Here is a 22,184-nt window from a genome sequence, read left to right as displayed (position 1 = left end):
TGTGAGATACAGCTAATAAAGCATTTAGATGGAATTAATAGCTCTATAATTCTTTTGTATGTATACATTATTTAAATATTAAATATTATTTTATACATCAACTTATTTTATATATAATCACTCTTATAATACTATAGAAGTAGAATTGCTGAAAACAAATAATTGAATCTTCCTGATTCACAGCTTAGGAAAACAGAAGAAATCAAACCAAAAGGCATAGGAAAGAATACTAAAAGAATGCATAAATAAAAAAGAAAATGGAGATATAATTTAAGAAATTAACAAAGTAAAAAGTGAATTATATGAAAAGGTTGACAAAACTATCTCTTGCAAACTTGGATCAAGAAAAATATGATGAGAAGACACATTGCCAATATCAGGCGTGCAAGAGAAGAAATAGAAATTCTTAGTTTGTTTTGTTGCTTCAACTTTTATTTTAGATTTGGGGGTGCATGTGAAGGTTGTTATATAGGTAAACTTGTTTCATGGAGCTTTGTTGTACAGATTATGTCAAAACCCAGGTATTAAGGCTCATATCCAATAGTTATTTTTTTCTGCTCATCTCTCTCCTACCACCCTCCAAGTTCTAAAAGAATATCATTAACAATTTTATGCTGATGAATGTGGCAACTTAGATTAAATGAAAAATTCATTCAGCAACTATTGCTGCTAAAGTTAGCTTCATCCAGGTGTACCATCATCACCAACACCTTGTCTCAGCTTGCTTCCTGCCTCAGGGCTTTTTGGATGCTTTCGTTCCCATACTTCTGCAAACTTGAAAGTGCAAGTGTCTTAATATCCCGTAGGACAACTCTTGACCAATGCAAGATGAAGAGAAGGTTCAATAGATAAATATTCTCTTTTCTGTGATTTTCAGGTTCACAATTCTGCAGTCAGATTCTCAGATACTTCAAAGGTGCTCAGTGGAATCAAGTCCCAATTATTCACAGCTCGTAACATACTCTCCTCCTGGCTTCTCTTCCTTCTCTCACTCTTCCCAGTCCTCTATTCCATTTCCTGGCATTACAGACAATCCATAAGCAAATTCTCAGGCTCAGGTTTCTGGAAAAAAAATATAACATCAGCAGGACAAGAAAATTTGAGAAATATCTGGAAAACAGCAGCTGGGGTTGGAAATGACAGAAAATGAACAGAGAAATCATTTGCCCATGATGTCCAAGTAACTGGCTCATACCAAGAAAAGTGCAACTCTCCAAATCACTTTCCACGTTCATCACAACTCAGGTATAGTTCTGATCTTCATCATCTCCACTCAAGAACACAGATAGAGTACTCTTTCTGGAACAATGGCAGGTGTCAATTCACAGGAATAAGGCGAGCTTGTCATTTCCATTCACACTTTATTGTGTAAAGCTAGCTTGCCATTTGAGTTCAACTGCATGAACATTATAATGCTCTAGCAGGAAAGGATTACACATATTTATGAAAAACGATAAAGACAGTCATTTTAATAAAACCCAAGGAAAAAAATAGTGAAACAGTAGCAATATTTAACTAGATGTTTGGGCACAACGTTACTTGTAAATATAATACATTCTGGAAGCATATGAGAAATTTTAATGAACTTTAAATAAAGATGTCTGAACTTCAAAAGTAAAGCATCTTTCCCTTATATTACTATTTTACTGTGTTGGAAGTAAATTATAATCAAGTTATTTGTACCAGAAAAATAGATTTGGTACTGTAATTTTTTCTTATTTTTTTAATAGTCCAGATTTTTATCACATGATTGTTCTTATCCATATTTTACTTTCCTAAACTCATACTCTTCAGAGAGTAAATGTTATCATAGAAGATATATTTTTATATACATTAATCTAAACTTTTAAACAAATATATTACAATATTTGCAAACTCCATAAATATTAGTTGAAATGCTGAAAAAACTTGGGATTTAAAATTGTTATTTATTTCACTGATGTTGCTTGCGGCCTATAACATTGTTTTTTGTATAAATTTATGAGGTACAAGTATAATTTTAATTTATGGATTACTGCATAGTGGTAAAATCAGGGCTTTAATGCATCCATTACCTGAATAACATACATTGTACCCCTTAGGTAATTTCTTATCATTCACTCTCTTCTCACTCCACCCTTCCTAGTCTCCATTTAACACCTATGTAGGATTTATACATTCTTATAAATTAACTGGGTTTCTGAGTAGGTCTGATATGAGTTCGCTTTTATAAAGGAATATCTTTGATGTTTCAGTAACAATTTTCATCCCCAAATTTATCGTATTCAGTTGGAAACTCCACATCAAATAATGCAAGAAGTTCATTAGCCCAGGTCGACCTGAAAATGTCAACATACCCTCATTGTATGAGATTAATTTTGTGCTATACATCCGGCAGTGATTTTGGCCAAACTATTATGGAATTATAGATGTCATTAGACTGTTTGAAGACATGCAATTTCATGTTCTCAGCTTACTCCTTAAAGTAGTAACTGTGCAGAAGTCAAATTGAGGCAGCTTCAAACAGTTACATAAAATGATCTGCAGTATTCAATTAGTTTCTTCTCATTTTAATAGTCTTATATTTCAACTAGGAAAACTGAGAATCTGCGTAAAAATAGTCTAAGGTTTGTGGCTGCCATAAGATAATGTGAACTGAGGCAAGCAACACATTTTCATTGAATCGTTCCCAGAGGCTTAAGGGAACATAATACATGTTAAAGATAGGTAGAAGTGAATGCTATAGCACAGACTCAGAGCTTCTTTTGAGCCAGCTTAGGAGGATAATACATGTCACTGCAAACCATTCATTTGAGCATTGCACTTAATTACACTCCTCAGGGTAAAAGTGGGCATAGTCTTATAATGCTTACTATAGCATAGTATTCCAAGCACATATTTTTATGTAATGGATTCAAAATGCCTTGCAGATACTGCATAACTATTACTGTCTTTCTTACAATGGTGGGCCGGTCTGAATTTAATGATAGCTACAGTTGGACTCACCTGTGCTGAGCTAATAATTTAAGTTGAGCTTGTTGAATCTTATTTTTTTTGTTTTATAACCAAAGTCTATTTTTAATTTGCATATATGTGTGCCATCTGCTTTCACAACAAAAAGGAGGTATCTCAGGAAAGGTTCTAAGGCCAAGCTGCAGTGTTGAAAGGTTTATAAATCTATTTTGATTCACATAAACATTAACTCTTTACACAAAATCTGGCATCAATAACAATGATTTATTGTTTTTTTATTTCCAACACGAAGGAATGGAAAAGTTAGAAATCATATTTTATTTTTCTTGCTTGCAGTGCAGTCCTACTTGTCATCATATTTTTCTAAGTTTAAGCCCTTGTTCAGAGGGAATGTGGCTGGTTAATGTAGGTATTTTAACTGAAGATGGTACCTGTTGTAGGAGGGACCCAGTAGGAGGTAACTGAATCATGGGGAGGTTTTTCCCATGCTGTTCTTGTGATAGTGATTAAGTCTCATGAGATCTGATGATTTTAGAAAGGGAAATTCCCTTACACATGCTCTCTTTGCTGCCACCATGTAAGATGTGCCTTTGCTCCTCCTTCATTTTCCGCCATGATTGAGGCCACCTCAGCCGTGTGAAACTGTGAGTCCATTAAACCTCTTTTTCTTTATAAATTTCCCATTCTCAATTATATCTTTATTAGCAGCGTGAGAACAGTCCCTAACTACGTACACTCCCTAACTAGGTACTTCATGGAACACCAGTGTCTGAGTGATTTCCAGGGACAAAGAATAAAAGAAAAGCTACCCCCGGTTAGTCAGGAAAGTATGCTATTGGCATTTTGCACTTCATAGTAGATAGAAATAAAATCTGTGTAAATACTCTACTTAAAATGATTTATGTGCCTTTCAACTCTAAAGTCAAACTATAAGTTATAGTTATAGTAAAAACTATAAAATGTGCAGATTACATGTAATGATAGTGCTATAAAGTTTAAGAATTAGCAGAGGACATAATACCAAAAAGAGAAGATGAGCATAACGCACTATTATTTTTCTATTGGTTCCTCTAGATTAGGATTCTCACCATCTCTTTGGTGAGTAGTGAGTGGACTGTATTATATTATCTTTGTTGTACTGTTTCCATATTAGATGTACATAAGAATTGTATATTGGAATATGTTTAGTTTTATCATATAGGGAAGAGTATTTATATACATTTCTTATGTTTATTATATCCCCATTTCAAACCCCTTATATACACATATACATGAACTATGTGACTCAACCAATACTTGCAACTAAGAACATACATGTTCAAATCAGAAAAACTTCAGGTAAGTAACATGCCTTTTAGAGAATATTTACATTTAAAGAATCTTATTTCCCGCTGGATAGACTACATTTTACAGCTGCTGTATGTGCATAATTACACATACACTGTATGTGCAGTGTGTTCCCGTTTCCTTAGATCTGCTATGTTTATTCCCTACTCATCCAACTCGTGAAACATCATCCAACTCAACAACTCATCCGAGTCATGAAACATTGTCCCCACTCATGTGCAAAAAACCTCCCCTGTCTTTCCAAGTTTGTCCAGTGGGTTTGTTTTCTCCTGACCAGTATCCATATCAGGTTCATGTATTTTGAACTTATTCTTCCCTTTCTAAATAATATATTGAAATACTTTTCTCCCTGAAGTGCCTTGAACACATTGGTGATGAATGAGGGAAAGTTTTACTGAAAATCTGGGTGACAAAGGTAGGTTATGTAAAAGCAAGGTTGATATGGTTTGGATTTATGTCCCTGCCCAAATTCTTCCTCCATGTGGAATTGGAGGAGGGGTCTGGTGGGAGGTGCTGATTATGGTGATTATTCCCTCTTGCTGTTCTCATGATAGTGAGTGAGTCACATATCTTTCCTTCTGGAATGGACTCCTGTGACTTGTAGAATGTTATGTGTTGAATCAGTCACTGGCATGAGGCATGACGTTACTTTAAGATAAATCACAGCATACAAATAAAGCTGGCAGGAGCTAGATTTCCCTAAAGTGCATGAATTTTCCAGACATATAGTTACAGTTGATTTCTAAACTCCATCTTATACGTCAATTTTTGATCTAGCTTGCCTTCCAAGACATGCTTATTGTTGTATGTGGAATAGCATATTGCTATGTTTTATAACTCTGCTCCTCTGGTAAATATAAATGTAATTTTTTTCCAAGAAATATAAGGACCCAATAAACGTAGTGTGTGCACACTTGTGCTCACATGTGACTGTTTACACAACTAACATGCTAATCAACTTCAATTGTGGTATCTCATTTATTTTTTATTTAATTTCATTTGAGGTAGGTACTATTATTTGCTGATGTACACAGATACCAAGCTTACTATATAGACAGAGATATAAATATTGACATGGATGTGACTACCTGTAACTGTCTAGATTAAATCCTTTTCTTCTAATAATTTCTTTTTCAAAGCAACCTGAGTTGCGGAAAGTAACTTGTTTCTAGTTTATTATACTTCTCTTGCTCTGGCAAAACTTTCTGGATACTGCTCAATTTAGAAGATCTGCTGAATCTAAAATATTTCTTTAGAACCTTAAGATGTTATTTGGTCTGATTTTATTTCATGTTAGTTCCATCACTGTCTAAACAGCCTGTGTGTGATGAGAGTTTGGTTACTGGGGCAGCCATGACTCACTGTGTCTAGCTGTTGGCCACGGCATTATGGAAACTTCTGAGTCTGAATCTGGTGACATCCCATATGTTGTTGACCAGGTTTCCTGTGGTCTAGACAGTGGCCTGAGAGAGGATAATTTTTGTTAATATCTGTTCCCTGAGCCATAATATGTAAATATTGCTTATTTAGGTATTTTCAAAATTGTCTTAAAACTCTTCAATGTTTTTGTGTACAAGCTATCATCTTAAGTTACAACAGTGAATATTTAGTGTGTGTGCTTATTGTCTAGTCAGGCATGTTCTGGAAAGAATTTCATGAACTACAATACTTGTCACTTTATAATCTTTAGTTTTAATGTTCATATAATTATGTTGGAAAAATTTATAATATGGTAAAATCTGCTAATATTCACTGTGGGGAACTTTATTTGAAATACTGTGCTGTTTAATGATAACTACCTGTCTATCGTCTACCTAATCAAATTGTTTTACTACCAGAAAACCTAAGACACAAAACCAAATATTGATTTAAAACCATCACATGAGACCTGAATTATTTACTTATAGAATATGACTTGTTTTAAATTTCTCTTTAATAAATAATTTACTGTAATTTCATTTAAGCAATTCCTTTTCAGAAACATCTTAGTTGCCTAAACCAGAGTACATTCCAATGCCATTAATGTTTCCAGGGGGAAAACAGACTAATAAAAAACAAATCAGTTTCTCTTCTCTGGTATTATAAAGTTTACATAGATAGATAGATAGATAGATAGATAGATAGATAGATAGATAGATAGATAACATATAAGTAGATATATTCAAGTTATTTATGTACTGATTTTTTTAACTTGATTACTACTAGGTCCTATGAACCATATAATATGTCTCTTTTTAAAATTGGTAAATTATTATATTCCCCTTAATTATCTCTACTCTTGAATGACTGTTAGAAGTTTCTGGTTTCCCTGCACTTCTGAGGAAATGCAGTGGAAATTCCAGTACACTGTCAGGGAATCCCCTCTCTAACCTCCTTTTGCCAGGGCAATCCCCGGAAGAAAATTCTACTTAATTTTTAGGAGCACACTGTTTTCTCCAGGAATTTCTGTCCATTCTTTGGAGACCGTGTTATTAGAATCATCAAGGGAGCAGGTGAGTACACCAGTGAAATATACACCAAGCCAAATCAGATAGTTGTACTCAAGTCAGATGTTGTAAGTACAGCAATGGAGTAATGTAAAATGTTGGAAATGGGCCAGAGTTTAAACATACTGGTATTATCAAATGGAGTCTGATATTGTAACTTTAAATTTTAGAATAAAAATTTATTGACTTCAAGATAGTAGAACTGGAACAGATGGGATTTGTTTAATTCAAACACCGGACTTGAGTCAATAGAGAATTCTCACAGGCTCCAGGCCATGAAGTTTTGTCTTCCTTGTATTTTAATTTCTGTATAGTTCAAGTACTTATACAATCTGACTAGAAAAAAATCTTGATTGACTTAATCCACATAATCACCCTATTTCTATTGTTATTATTTCTGGAATTAAAGAACAATAAAGAGCATTTCTTTATTTCCTGCTCAGAATTGCAATATTTTGCCATCGTGTCATTGATTTCCAGATTAGAATGTTTTCTACCAAAGGCTTTGTGTTGTAGCATATACCTACTAATATTTTTATCCTTCCATGATCACTGCATAGTATTATTTTCTTTACCTTGGGATACATTGTGATTATTATCATATTTAAGATCAAAGGAATTGGCTCTTAGTTTGTGAAGTAAAGTATCTGAGATTGGTAGTTTTATTTTTTTCCTATTTTTGTGAAACAACCTAGCATCTGCAATTGCCAATATCCTGTGGCAATTAGTCATTGCCCCTTTTATTTCCCAGAAGACACAATTCAAGCTTCAGCAAGTTTTCCCTTCCACACATGTCTTATATTGTTAAGCTATTGGCAATATTTTTAAAACTGTTTGATCATCTAGCTTTTGTCTTCATCTTCTTGTTTCTGGGAAATTGAATACAGTTTTAAAATATCTTCCTTTGCCACTTTGAAATAATGACATCTTATTGATAATGTGCGAATGCTGATGATGAGTAGATATTTGTAAGTATGAAATACTTAAAATTACATTTCAAAATTAAAATATAATCATTGGAATTTGCATATAGCAGAAATAACTGAATAACTTTACATTAAATGCAATTATTTTGATAGGTCTTTTCTTTTACATTGTCCTTGATTCTCTCACCATTGTACACTGGGTGTGAGGAGAGGAAGATACTTCATTTTTTTTTGTGCATCAAGAGCAATTATACCTGGGAAGTATTATGGACACCTGGACTTGATTGAGATTGAGATTTTGAACCTTGAGTCTGAACCTGATGATACTGGAATGAAATGAGACTTTAGGAGGGAGGGTTTCGGAAAGAAGTGAATTTGCATGTGGAGGAAATGCAAATCATTTGTGAACAGAAGGCCGACTCTAGTGATTTTAAAACATGGCCACAAATTCTTTGATAATCTTCCAGCAAGACATAGGGATGTATCCTTCTGCTTTGAATTGACTGTCATAACCAATAAAATATAGCAGAAGATACTATTTGACTTCCTAAGCTATGTCGTAAAATGCCATGAAACTTCTGCTGTATTCATTGAAACACTTCATTCAGAAGCCTGTCTTAGTCCATTCAGGCTTCTATAACAAAATAACATAAACTGGGCAGCTTATAAACAACAGAAATGTATTCCTCATGATTATAGAGGCTGGAAAGTCCAAAATCAAGATGCCAACAGATTTTGTCTGTTGAGGCCCTGTTTCTTTGTTCATAGATGGCGCCCTGTTGCTATATCCTTACATGGGGGAAGGGGAAAAGAGGCACAAATCCCATTTATGAGGACTCCTCTTTCATGACCTAATCAATTTCCCAAAGGCCCACATCCTAACCATCACCCTGAAGGTGAGAATTTCAGCATATGAATTATGAGGGGGTACAAACATTCTGATCACAGTAGAGCCTTAAGCTTCCATACAGAAAGACCAACTATTGTAATGTGACATGCTTCAGCGAGGTTCACATCACATGGAATTGTGACAGGAGCCAGGGTAGATCCTCAGTTGACAGCTCCACCTGAGCCTGGTCTTTGAATCCTCCCAATCTGGTTTTGTCAGACATGTATATGAAAAAGTATCCAGATGATTCTAGGTTGCAGTTACTCCTAGCAGTTGAAATCTTGCCTGTTAAGTCTCCAGATACCATGAATCAGAAACAAGCCATTCCTGCTGGCACACTGAATTCTTGACCTACAGAATCTGGGTACACGATAAAGTAGTCATTCTTTACAGCACTAAGTTTGCTTTTATTTGTCATGCAATAGTTGGTAACTGGGACATGTACTCAGCATAAATCAACATAATGAATTTCAGCACCTATTTACCTATTTCAGCTTTAAAACTATGATTTGAAATTTCAGGCATAAAATTAATTGAAGAATTTAAAAAAAATCCTGCACATAAATTTACAATATAGTGTATATTTCTACATAAACACAGACATTAAATATTTACTTAATTATAAAAGGATAGCTGTGTGTTTTGTTTCAATAACAAGTACTTAATGTTAATCAATGGTTTTATTTGAGTTTCTCAGGGCTTATTTACTTTGAACACCTAATATGGTTTGGCTCTGTGTCCCCATCCAAATCTCACATTGAAAGGTAATAATCTCCACATGTCAAGGGTGGGGCCAGGTGGAGATAATTGAATCATGGGGGAGTCTCCCCCATACTGTTCTCCTGATAGTGAATAAGTCTCACAAGATCTGATGGTTTTATACATGGGAGTTCACCTGCGCAAGCTCTCTTGCCTGCGGCTGTGTAAGACATGACTTTGCTCTTCATTCGCCTTCCACCATGATTGTGAGGTCTCCCCAGCCATGTGGAACTATGAGTCAATTAAACCTCTTTCCTTTATAAATTACCAAGTCTTGGGTATGTTTTTAATAGCAGGGTGAGAACAGTCTAAAACAGGATGCAAACAATAGAAGTATTTTGTAAGGTACTTAGTATTCAATTGCTTATTTATAAAGAGAGAACATGAGCTGAATGAACATGTTGTCCTCTACTCTCCCTGTTTTTTTTTTCTGACTTCCAACCCATATCTCTAACATAAAGGATAATTACCTAGCATGCTCAATGTAAGTATTTTGAAGTCTTAAATCCCAGAATCTGAACTAAAAACTAAATAATACAAATTTTTTTGTAAAAGATAAATGTCAAAGAACCTCATGATTCAAATATACACGCACACACACACACACTAGCTTTCAAAGAATTTTTACATAGTTACACACATATTTGCTTTACCTCTAACTTTAGACTTGAAGATTGTCAAATTTGGAAGAGTTTTCCAAATTATTGAAGACAATCCCATATGAAATTAAATATCAATAAACTTTGAATGATATTAACTAGTGATATAAAGTAATGTTATCTGAATATTTAAATAAACATAATAATTTAAATTTACTCAGACATAACTTTTCCTTATTAGTATGACATGGATGTTTTCATTGAGGAAATCTCAAAGCCATATCACTCTTAGGGGACAAATATATGAAGCAGACAGATTAATTTTTACCTTTCTTTTGCTTTTGGTAAACAATCCGTGGCATCTCTTTCAACATGACCTTCAGATTTGACTTTTTGATTATGTGGTTGTATTAGTTCATTCTCACACCAGAGACTAGGTAATTTATAAAGGAGGGAAGTTTAATTGACTCACAGCTCCACATAGCTGGGGAGGCTGCAGGAAACTCACAATTATGGCAGAAGGCAAAGGGAAGCAAGGACCTCCTTCATATGGCAGCAGGAGATAGAATTGTAAGCAGGAGAAATGCAAGAAACTGATAAAACCATCAGATCTCCTGAGACCTCACGCACTATCATGAGAGCAGCATGGGGGAAACTGCCCCGGTGATTTAATCAACACCCTCCCTCCACACATGGGGATTACATGTCCCTCCCTCAACGCATGGTGATTACAATTCAAGATGAGATTTGGGTAGGGACACAGAGCCAAACCATCAGTGGTCAATATGCATCTTCCAATATAAGAATTGCTATAGGGCTCATGAAAAACATATAACTGTTTTTAGTTAGTGGAGTATGAGTATATTCAATTCCTCCATTTGGAAATTTGCAAATTTCCTGCACATGGAAAAAATGTTATTTATGCACAGAGTAGGAAAGAATTGATATTGCACAATGTTGCTGAGCTTTCTTCAGAATCTGAGTGTTGGCATAAGTAAAAAGTCAAATTATTTTGTAATAATCAGTTGTAATAACTCTATTTTAAATATTATAAATTAATTTCCCTTTACCAAAGCCAAATCCATCTTCACAAATATCTGTCTATATCACACAATCAAGAAATCTCATTGCCCGAAGTACATTTCATTTACATGTTTGTTGAAACATTGTGTTTCAAAAACCACTAATGTTTTTCTTCACTTTTTACCATTGAAGATAGTCCTACATTTTTCACTGAAAAAAAATACTATGGAATGTGTTCAACTTCACTCCAAATAAATTGGATAAACACATACATACCTGCCTACCTCCATAAATATATAACGTATTTTCTCCAAAATATACTTTATGTTAGGGCAACATAGGTATAAAGAAACATCACATATTTAAATGACAAATAGAAATAGCATAAAATGAAAATAAACCTTAAAGTAAGTATCTTACGCTTTTAAATACAAATTTTCAAAATGTTCATGTTTTTGTAATAAAAACAATATGTTATAGGGAAATAGAATAGGCCAGAAAAAAAAAGTGAAACCTAGTTTTGTTACGTGTTTAACTGTAGAAACTTAGAGTAGTTTCCCAATATCTGAATGTCCCTTTCACTACAAAATCTTCTCTCAGGGTTGTTGTGTGAATTTGTGAAGGACAAGGACATAGCAGAGGGCCACATACAGGTACCTTCTAAATGAATGTCAGCTTTTTTCTGTTTTTCTTCTTCCTTAGAGCAGGACCAAAGTATTGATCATCCTTAGATATGCTAGTGTCTTGAAAACAGTGACATAAAATACATGGCTGAACTTTATACTGATTTATTATCCAACTTCTATGAATTTTTATTAAAATTTTAGTAAGACATTTTAAGTAATTTTCATTTATGTTATAAAACAAACAAGCTTATCAGTTTATAGTATAGGGAATACTTCAGATTTTAGTGCTGAGTTGAATTTATTCTATGAATTAAACTAAATTGATATGAAGATTGTTGTAATTTAGAGTAGTAAATACATGTGAAAAAAGTAAATACATGTGAAAAAGTCAATAAATAAAGCAGAGGCATATCTAATTAATTTTAAAAGCCTCCTTCCTTTACCTTCACCTTTAGTCACACATATTAAAAATATACCAAACTATGCAGACTAACACTATGATTAATCAAGTTCTGCATTTGAAAGGAAGCCTGATAAGTTTCTGTATAAACTATTCTGCTATTTGCTATCCTAACATTGATATAATTATACCTTCCTTTTTAAATTTACCAATTTTATGCAATATTTATTAAGTCCTTTTTATATAAGATGAGGAATTTAGTGTACGTATAATTTCAGGACACTTTCTTCAACTTCTGAAGTTTTGGTAGTTATACAATTTTTGTTTTTATTCATTAATTAATTCATTCATTCATTAAAAAATATTTAGTGAGGCCAGGCACGATGACTCGTGCCTGTAATCCCATCCCAGCACTTTGGGAGGCCGAGGTGGACCGATCACCTGAGGTCAGGAGTTTGAGACCAGTCTGACCAACATGGAGAAACCCCATCTCTACTAAAGATACAAAATTAGCCAAGGCATGGTGGCACATGCTTGTAATCCCAGCTACTTGGGAGGCTGACACAGGAGAATCAGCTACTCAGGAGGCTGACACCTGAGCCGAGGTGGTGCCATTGCACTCCAGCCTGGGCAACAACAGCAAAACTCCATCTCAAAAAAAAAAAAAAAAAAATTTAGTGAGTACTGTAGGTGCCAGTCACTAATCTAGCTTCTAGGACTATAAGAGGGAACAGCACAGACTTGGTGCCTACTGACTCGGAGCTTGAATTTAAAGGGAAAAGACAGATAATAAAAATAAACAAATGAATGAAACCACTACACAGTGATATAGCAGCCACATCTTCTAGCCTTTATAGAGAATATTGATGGTGCCATTTTGAGTGATAGTTGAGCAAAATCTCTCTTGAGTTAGTATTTAAACTGAGACCTGAAGTTTGAGAAGGAAACAGCTAGGCAAAGACCAAGATCACAGAGCATTCCTGGTAAAGAGAAATCCAACTACATGGCAACATCTCAAAGGTGACAAAAATGTGATAATGTGAGGAAGACATTAGAAGATGAGGTTCATTGTTTTGTAACAATTTTGTCTTTGTCCCTCTACACTGGGCCCTGTGTCTGTATATGTGTCCTCGTATGTGTGTGTGCATGCATGTGCCCTTTAAAATCCATGCTTATATTATTTTCACCTTGTCCACCCCAGTAATGTTTTCTTTTTTTCTAATATCTTTTGCAAAAACCACTTATTTGTCTCTCATTGATCAGAACTGATTCATGTGATTGACTAAATCTGGAATATAGGTTGATGCTTGGAGCAGAAAAGAAATCAACCTAATTTGAACAACATGGGAAGATTGGAAAACTACTGATTCTCTAAAGGGTGATTGACGAATTGTTGCTACAAAATGGGTGAATGAACCCTGACCAATGAGTGGTCACTACAGAAGCCCTGAAACATCAAAGTAGGCATGTCAGTAGGCAATCAGACTTCAAATCTAGCTATGAGTTGGAAACTTGAAAAATGGAAGTCTTCAAGAGATAGATGATATTTAAGCAATACAGAAAGTTTTAATCAAGTTGGAGAGATGATAGAGAATAATAAGCAGCACATTACCTAGCCCTGTGGAACTCTAATATAAAGCTTGGGTATATGGGAAGAGGTCAATAAAGCAGTTGACAAAAGAATATCTCACTCATCTGTATAGCTGGTGATCAGGACTGGGAGTTACATTAGGCTAAATTCTTCTATAGACTTTATAGAACCTTCTATAGGTTCTGCCTTTAAATGTCCCTAGGATCATTCCCTGTTCTTTGCGAATGTTCACTTAGAGTTTAGTTTCTCTAAAGTAGATTTGGGAAGGATGACTCTCTCCAATACAATGATCTTGCGTTTGTTTTGGGTTACACTGTTCCTACTCTGTTGCTCCTTTAATCCAATATCAGTGTTATGCTCCGGAAAGTCCTCAAAATTAGTGCAATGAATTAATAGCACTCTTTCTTGCTTTCCAGAACTATGTTTTGGATTCACACACCTTAAAATGAGTTTTTCTTCATTTCCACGGGATATTGGGAGGGAAGGAGGTAAATTCCTATCCTCAGCCTGCCACCTTCCACTAGTAGTCGAGACGTTACTTCTATAAAATAATTTCCTGAAAGTTCTGTATGGTTAAAAAAAATCCTGCTGTGTAAACCAAGTAATAATTTCCCCCTGGAAATTGAAATTAAGGATAAATAATTGAGTGAAATTAACACTTAACTAATGTGTTTTCTTTCTAATTTATTAAATATTTTAGAGCTTTGGAAGCAAAAGCAGCAGCTCTTTTATAACTTTCCAGAACACCTTTATTATAATCAACCTATTTCACGTAACACTCTGGTGTTCTTTCTTAGTTTTACTTGTAATTAGACTTTTGCCTCTCTAATTGCACCAAAATAGTAATAAATGTTTTTAAAAAGATTTTGTCTCTTTGAAAAGAGAATGAATTTATCCATTAGCTTATTGGCATCCATCATCTTATAGAGGTCAGTTCGCTTAAATATTTTGGATGGAATACATCTTCCTAACTCAGTTTTCTCTTAAAATATTAGGAAAAAAGCCTTCAAGACAACCACCACAGAAGTCAGGATACTTGCTTCAAATGATGCTATAGAATTGTTATTAGTCCTAGTATTATAAAATAAATGAAAGGAATCATAGAAACAAGTACATAATAGACACCCAGTCCATATTTGCTTACTCTTTTAAATAAAAGCAATATCACAAATAAGTTAATTGATCTCTAGCTAGAATGTTGTCCTTATTAGATAGTTTCACATTCAAACTGAAAAAACATTTCAGAATTTGATATGAAACCCATGCACATGGTTTACATTCATTTAAAGCCATATATTTTGCTCAATTGTTTTTTCATTTCTTTTCTGGCACTGCCTAAAACCAGATGATATTACACTACAAAAAGTGAATTGGTTACTAAGCCTTTCCAGCTGTGAAAAAGGAAATAAAATCCCATACTTCTTAGGCACTATGTATAAGAAAAACATTTTTCATGGCAAGTAAATATATGCTATGGCTCTTTACCTCCAGGTGAGTGGTCTTATTTTAAATTTTTAAAATGATTGTGACACTAATGAGATTTCAGCTAGGCATATGGGGATATTTGATTTTTGTAGCTAATTCTGTCTTTTCCTTATTCTTTAAGTAAAACTGGATTTTTTTTTTCCTGTATGATAAGAGTAGGTGGTTTCTAGTATGAAGCTGGCACAATAGCCCTAAATTATAAATAGAAATACATCAATTCTCATTGAATTTCTTTTTTCAATAATATAATGACATTGGCATGTTATGTCACTTTTCTAAATCTAGTTTCCTTATCTATACATGTGATTAATAACCAAATGATATCAAACCCATTTTGTCTGTGTGTGTGTGTGTATGTGTGTGTTAAAGAATTTAACTCATTGATAGAGAGCAGACTCACTGCAAATGTTGTTGCTGTTCTTATTCTTGTTCTTATTATTTTTCTTGTTCTATAAAATGGATGTACAAATCAATGTCAGCCTTCATAGGATCTCTTCCTGGTTTTAACTTTGTCAGAATTCCATATATCGGTGTTCAGATGTTCTAGTTGGAAACGTATAGCCATAAACTTTTAGTGGACAAATAAGTAGACTTTGATAAAGCTGCAGCATCCTGTTGTTTTGTAATAAGCCAAAAGAAATGGTAGCCTATGAGAATGAGAAATTCATCTGTCTCCTGTGTTGTACATTTGGTTGCTGGGATACCATGTCTTCTTTGGAACTATACTCTGTTTGGAAGACACGTCCTTCAAGATCCTCCTAGAAAAAGAGTACATAAAATGAATTTTTGGATCTAGCTATATCTGAGAGTAATTTTATGTTGCTTTCACCCTAGATTAATAGTATGGATGATATATTAGCACCCTACTGCTATTGTACAATATTACCACAAAGTTGATGATTTAAAACAATACAAATTTCTTTGTATTGGCCTGGAGACTTTTGCTTTGAGAAAGCCTCCTCTTCAAGTATTTTCCAAAAGGATACCTGTGCCTGGATCTCCTACTATGACTTTTAGCCAGACTGGTAAACCCGACAGCATTACTTAACCTTCTACTTACATGGCGGTTCCTTACATTGCAGAATGGGACATAGAGCCCCCGAACGACACTCACCAGTTTAATACACTGCCTGTGTGGTCCAGTGTCCACCCTGTTTACATCTATCCTATGAAGGAAAGACACCAATGGGGCCCCAATCTAAGAACTCTGATAAACCCCTCTATTGAATTGTTTCAAGTTTCTGAAAACTCCATAAAACACATTTTTCATATTGCATTAAAATTTCTGGTTTCTGTTTATTTTTCCTCTATTCCTTCTACCCTAAGATAGGAGAATGGGAGAGGGACAAGGTGGCTGTAGTAGTAAGGGTGGAGTTAGGAAGGGGAAGCCACAACTTAACGTCTTAAAACAATACAAATGCATTATCATGCAGTTCTGGTGGTTAGAAGTCTAAAATTGATCAATAGAACTGCATTCCTTTTAAAGGTTTTACAGAAAAATTTGTTTCCTTGCCTTTTCTAGCTTCTAGATACTTTCTGCATCCTTGACTTGTAGAAGTGGCCTATCTTATATCTTCAAAGCCAACAGCAAATATCTGCTAATCACTCTCTCTCTCTTTCAGTTCCAATCTTCAATCACATGGTCTTTTCTGATTCTTACACTCCTGCCTCCCTTTTGTAGGACCTTCATGATTACGTTGGGTCTACCCAAATAATCCAGAATAATCTCTCCATCTCCAGATCCTTAACTTAATATCCCCAGAGTCTCCTACTTTACACATAACATATTCACAGGTTCCAGAAATTAGGATATAGGTCTCATTATCATGGAAGGCCCAAATCTTGTAATCTAATTTATCTAAATTAGTCATGTTTAGGGCTTTCACTATTATCCACTCTGGGGCAAAATTATTCTCCGTCGGGAGATCTGTGAAACTATAAAACATGATATTGCCTCCTAAAATACTATGGTGAGATAGGGATCAGATAACACGAATAGATATCCAATTCACAAAAGGAATCACCAGAGCTGAGCAATTTCAAAATCTGTTTTTGCATTCAACATTAGGTTTCAAAGCTTGAGAATCATTCTCTGTGTTTCCTGGCTCTGCTGCTATTGTAGAGACTCTACATGTTTGCAGCTGAGTAGTTTTATCATTTTGTTTTCTACATGTAGAATTTCGAGAATTCAATAGCCTTCCCTCCTTTTGTTCTGTCTCCCTTTTAGTTCAAGCTGACATTGAGTATGTCTGTTGGCACAACATTCTTAAGAATCTTGCAAATATTCCCTGTGTGTTTCAGGGATTCTCTCCACTAGACAAGAGGCTCATCCATAAATCTTTTTTTTATAATACCATCTCTATTCCTGGCTTCTGCTTGGAGGGCTGAGGGGAACCATGATTCACTGCTCTAATCCTTTCAAAAGGCCATGTGTGTAATTGAATACTCTGATCCTTTGATCCTTCCAAAGTACTAGCAAAAGGTTGTCCAGCCACACCTTGGCTTTCTGTCCAGAACAGGCTTTCTTGATTATGAATCTCCTAATTTTAGTGCCTTTGCAATCTGGATTGGCTGAGAATTTCCCAAGTCATCAGGTCCTGTTTCCCTTTTTCCTAACGCTGCTTCCCTCAATCTCTCTCTTTTCTCACATTTCACTGCAAGCAATGGGAAGAAACAAGGCTCTACCTTCAGCACATTGCTTGGAAATCCCCTCAGCTAGATATTAAAGTTCATTTCTTATAGGTTCTGCTTTCCACATAACTGTAGGACACAATTCCACCAAGCTTTCTGCTACTACATAATGACGATTACTTTTCCTCCACTTTCTAATAGCATTTTCCTCATTTCTTTATGAACCCTCACTAGGCATGCCTTTAATGCTCGTATTTCTACCAATATTCCATTTATGATGCTGTATTTTCTAAGATGTATGAGTATAGGATGGGTGAAAAATATTTTTACTCAGACTCTGTAGTTAGTGCTTCCTGTGAGAATTACCGTGCCATTCTAATTCCCAGTTATTTTTTTATGTGACCTGCTTTCCATCTGAAGGCTGTTATCATAGTTTATTAAAATCTGGTTGAGATTTTATGACCCCTTGAACTAGAAACCGATGCACTAAAATTATACTTTTTATATTAACATGTCTATAATTTTTTTTTCATAATTTTTCTGAAATCTGTTATTCAGTTATTGAAACTCCATCTCTTCTGATGGGATCCTGATAAATACATTGCCAAAAACATGAAAATAAATTAAGTACATATCAAGTGATGAATACCTAAAAATACTTGTGTTTCCATAAGATGAAATATTTATTAGTGATAAAAAGAAACACACTTCTGATAGATTTAATTATGTGGATAAATCCCAAGACAGTATTCTTGTGAAAGAAGCTATACAAGAAAAGACTCTCTACTGTCTCACTGCATTGATATTACATTCTGAAAAAATAATGGGACAGAAACGAGATCAGTGATTGTGAGGAGAACCATACAAATCCACATGAACAAGTTTTTTGAGATGAAATGAATATTCCATATCTTATTTGTGGTATTAGTTCCAGAACTGTATGCATTTATCAACCTCATAGCACTGTACATCTATAAAAAAGGTGAATCTTAAGATATGTAAATTATTATTTAACCAATCTGAACCAGAAAGAGAAAATTTGACTTTTTTTAAAAGAATATTATTGTTGGCCAGGCGCGGTGGCTTACGCTTGTAATCCCAGCACTTTGGGAGGCTGAGGCGGGCGGATCACAAGGTCAGGAGATCGAGAGACCATCCCAGCTAACATGGTGAAAACCCGCCTCTACTAAAAATAGAAAAAAATTAGCCGGGCGTGGTGGTGGGTGCCTGTAGTCCCAGCTACTCGGGAGGCTGAGGCAGGAGAATGGCGTGAACCCGGGAGGCGGAGCTTGCAGTGAGCTGAGATCGCGCCACCGCACTCCAGCCTGGGCGACAGAGCGAGACTCCGTCTCAAAAAAAAAAAAAAAAAAAAAAGAATATTATGGTTAGAGAAATATAATTCATTACAGAATTCTAGGGTTTGTTTTCTGTAGTTTCAAATTTACAAGTTCTTTGTCAGTTAAAGGAGAATATTTGGAAATATATTTCTATGAATTTTCCGGCAATAGCTCAACATTATGACTTCTTTTTTCTTTTTTATTATACTTGAAGTTTTAGGGTACATGTGCACAACATGCAGGTTAGTTACGTATGTATACTATGACTTCTTTTAATTTTCTTTGTATAGGCTTCACATCCTCTTGTAGCTTGTTTTCTTTAGAGTTAGTGATGACCTTTATTTTTCTTAAACAATTACATTGTCATACTTTCAATAATATCTAAAATATTCTTTGTACCATCCCATGAAAGACGCTTTTCTTTATGGCTATTTCCTGTTCTAGTCTGGATTTGTTGCAATTTAGGTTCTCAGCACAAATGTCCTTCTGGGTCTTCCCTTTGCTTTTCTACTTCATTGAATCCGTTGTCCCCTCCTCATGTTTTCTTTTTTCCTGCTTATCTTTACAAACAAATTCACCATTAAATCCTTAAACTGGATGAAGTGAGCTGAAAGTTTTGAGTTCTTAAAATACCTTCATTTCCCGGTTATTTTCATTGATTGATAGGTATAAAATTATAGGTTGAAAACAACTCCCCTCAGAAAATTAAAGCTCCATTTTCTTCTATTTTGAGCTACTGTAGATGAGATTAATAATATAAATTAATACTCATTCTGTTGTAGGGAAGCTGTCTTTTCTCTTGAAATTTTTTAGTTGATACATTGAACTGATATGCTAGACATCAATCTATGTATTTATTTTTGTTAATTTTTTTAGGAGGTTGGTGAAGCCGTTTCACATTGAAGACCTCTGTCTGCTTTCTGCTCAGAAAAATCTCCTATATTAAATTCTGTAATAGCATTCCCTCTTCCATTTCATTTAGGTTCTTTGTAATCTTCTGTTTTAGGGGAGCAGCATTGACTCTTTCTTTTAATTACTCCTCTCACGACACCATCCTTACGTATTTTGTTAGGATTTACTGTATTTATATTACTCCATATACCCTGAGTAAAGTTCATTGATCTGAGGGAGGCATGTGAACCAAAAAGAATCAATCAGTCCCTGAGATTTTTGAACATGGCATGAGAAAAATGTCTAAAACTATTTTATGTCCAGGTACTAAATTTTAAATTGTGAGACTCTATGTTCACATTTATCACTTTGAAAATGAAGTCATGATGAGAAGCAAGTAGTACCTATACCAATACATATATATATATATATATATATATAGTATATGTCTCCATCTATAGTTATCTGTGTCTAATGTCTATATTCATCTAATACCTGACAATCTGTGTGTATATCTATAGCAGCAGTTTTTAACCAGGGGCAATTTTGCCTTCAGGAAGTTTTTGGCTATCACAACTAAATGAAAGTGTTCCTGGCATCCAGTGGATACATGCCAGAGACGTTGCTGAAAACCTTACATGGACAACCTCCTGCCGCAAAGACTTATCCAGCTCAGAATGTCAATAGTGCCAAGTTTGAGAAACCCTGATCTAAAGGGAGTCCTTGTAGAAACAAGATCCCCTTATTACGTTCCCTGAAGGCATTATGTTGTTTCCTTAATTTTGAGCAATCTGCTATTTTTCTTTTTCAAACATTTTTTAATTGGTACATAATAACTGCACATATTTATAGGATATGCAGTCAATTATTATTTACTGCTTTCTTAGTCTCATTTTTGGAAAATAGCTCGTTATTAAAATTTGTTCTTCTTTCTGCTGAGCTAATTCAAATAGTATTTCAGTTTACTTCAAGAAAGAACATATGGACTAACAATGAGCTTTTCTATGTATTCTGGTGTGTATTAAACAGTGGCAGGTATCTCAATGTATTTGCATGATACTGTTTTGTCTTTGTTTGCCTTGCATGCTCTTAACTGAAAAAGTCCCAGTTTTTATTTGTATTGAGAATAGAACTGTGAAAGATCCACCTCTGAAGGCATTGTAGTGTTTCTTTCATTTTGAACGTCCAAACAGTTTTTAAAGCTATTTTTAATTTAACATATAGTAATTTTACATATTTATGAAGTACACAGCCATGTTGTGATATATGCCATGTATAGTGATCATTACAGATCACTATATACACATATACAGATCACAGTAACTGGCATATCTGTCATCTCAAACATTTATTGTTTCTTAGTGTTGGGAACATTAAGTATCATCCTTCTAGCTATTTGAAACTATGGAATATATTATTGTTAACTATAGTCATTTTATGGTGCTATAGAACACTAAAAATTATTCCTCTTATGTAGCTGTAATTTTGTAATCTTTAATAAATCTGTCCCTATCTCTTTTTCCCCTACATTTTCTAACCTCTAATATCCTCTCTTCTATTTTTACTTCTATGAGGTCATCTTTTAAATTTTTTTTAGCTTCCACACATTAGTGACAACATCGCTTATTTTACTTAACATAATGCCTTCCAGAGTTCTTCCAGTTTCATCCATGTTGCTGCAAATGACAAGAGTTCATTTTTTATGGTTGAATAGTATTCCATTGTGTATATGTACCACATTTTAAAGTCCATGTGTCTGAAAGCTGGCCACCTTGGCAGATTCCATACTTTGGCTATTGTGAATAGTGCTGCAATAAACACGAAGGTACAAATGTCTTTTCAATATACTGACTTCCTTTCTTTTGAATAAATGCCCAGTAGTGGGATTGCTGGATCATATGGTAGTCCTATAGGTAGTTTTAAAGGAATCTTTAGCTGTTCTTCATAATGGCTGTACTAGTTTACATTCCTACCAACAATGTATAAGAGTTCCCATTTCTCGACATCCTCATGAGCATTTGTTATTTTCTGTCTTTTTGAGAATAGCCATCCTGTTTGGTGTGACAGTATATCTCACTGTGGTTTTGATTTGCATTTGCCTGATGATTAGTGGTGTCCTCTCCATTATGTAAACTTAAGAGTAAAAATATCTTTCAAAGTAGGTAAATAGTACACAAATATAAAAATAAAGCCCAGTATAAAATGTATATATGTATAAAACTACTGTGACTGTCAATAGCCA

At 34.5% G+C, this 22,184-nt stretch overlaps 1 long non-coding RNA gene across 1 annotated transcript; it reads right to left on the bottom strand.

The window, feature by feature from the left end:
- Positions 1 to 419: 419 nt before the first annotated feature.
- On the bottom strand, positions 420 to 15,792 carry LOC129529297 (uncharacterized). Its single transcript, XR_008674775.1, has 4 exons — positions 15,484 to 15,792; positions 5,662 to 5,762; positions 1,196 to 1,299; positions 420 to 1,062 (listed from the first exon to the last, which is right to left on the bottom strand). It is a non-coding gene; the product is annotated as an uncharacterized lncRNA (long non-coding RNA).
- Positions 15,793 to 22,184: the final 6,392 nt, after the last annotated feature.

The sequence above is a fragment of the Gorilla gorilla genome, chromosome 22, assembly GCF_029281585.2.
Source record: "Gorilla gorilla gorilla isolate KB3781 chromosome 22, NHGRI_mGorGor1-v2.1_pri, whole genome shotgun sequence".
NCBI lineage: Eukaryota > Metazoa > Chordata > Mammalia > Primates > Hominidae > Gorilla > Gorilla gorilla.
Note: the sequence above shows the minus strand (reverse complement) of the source record. Positions and strands in the feature narration are given on the sequence as shown.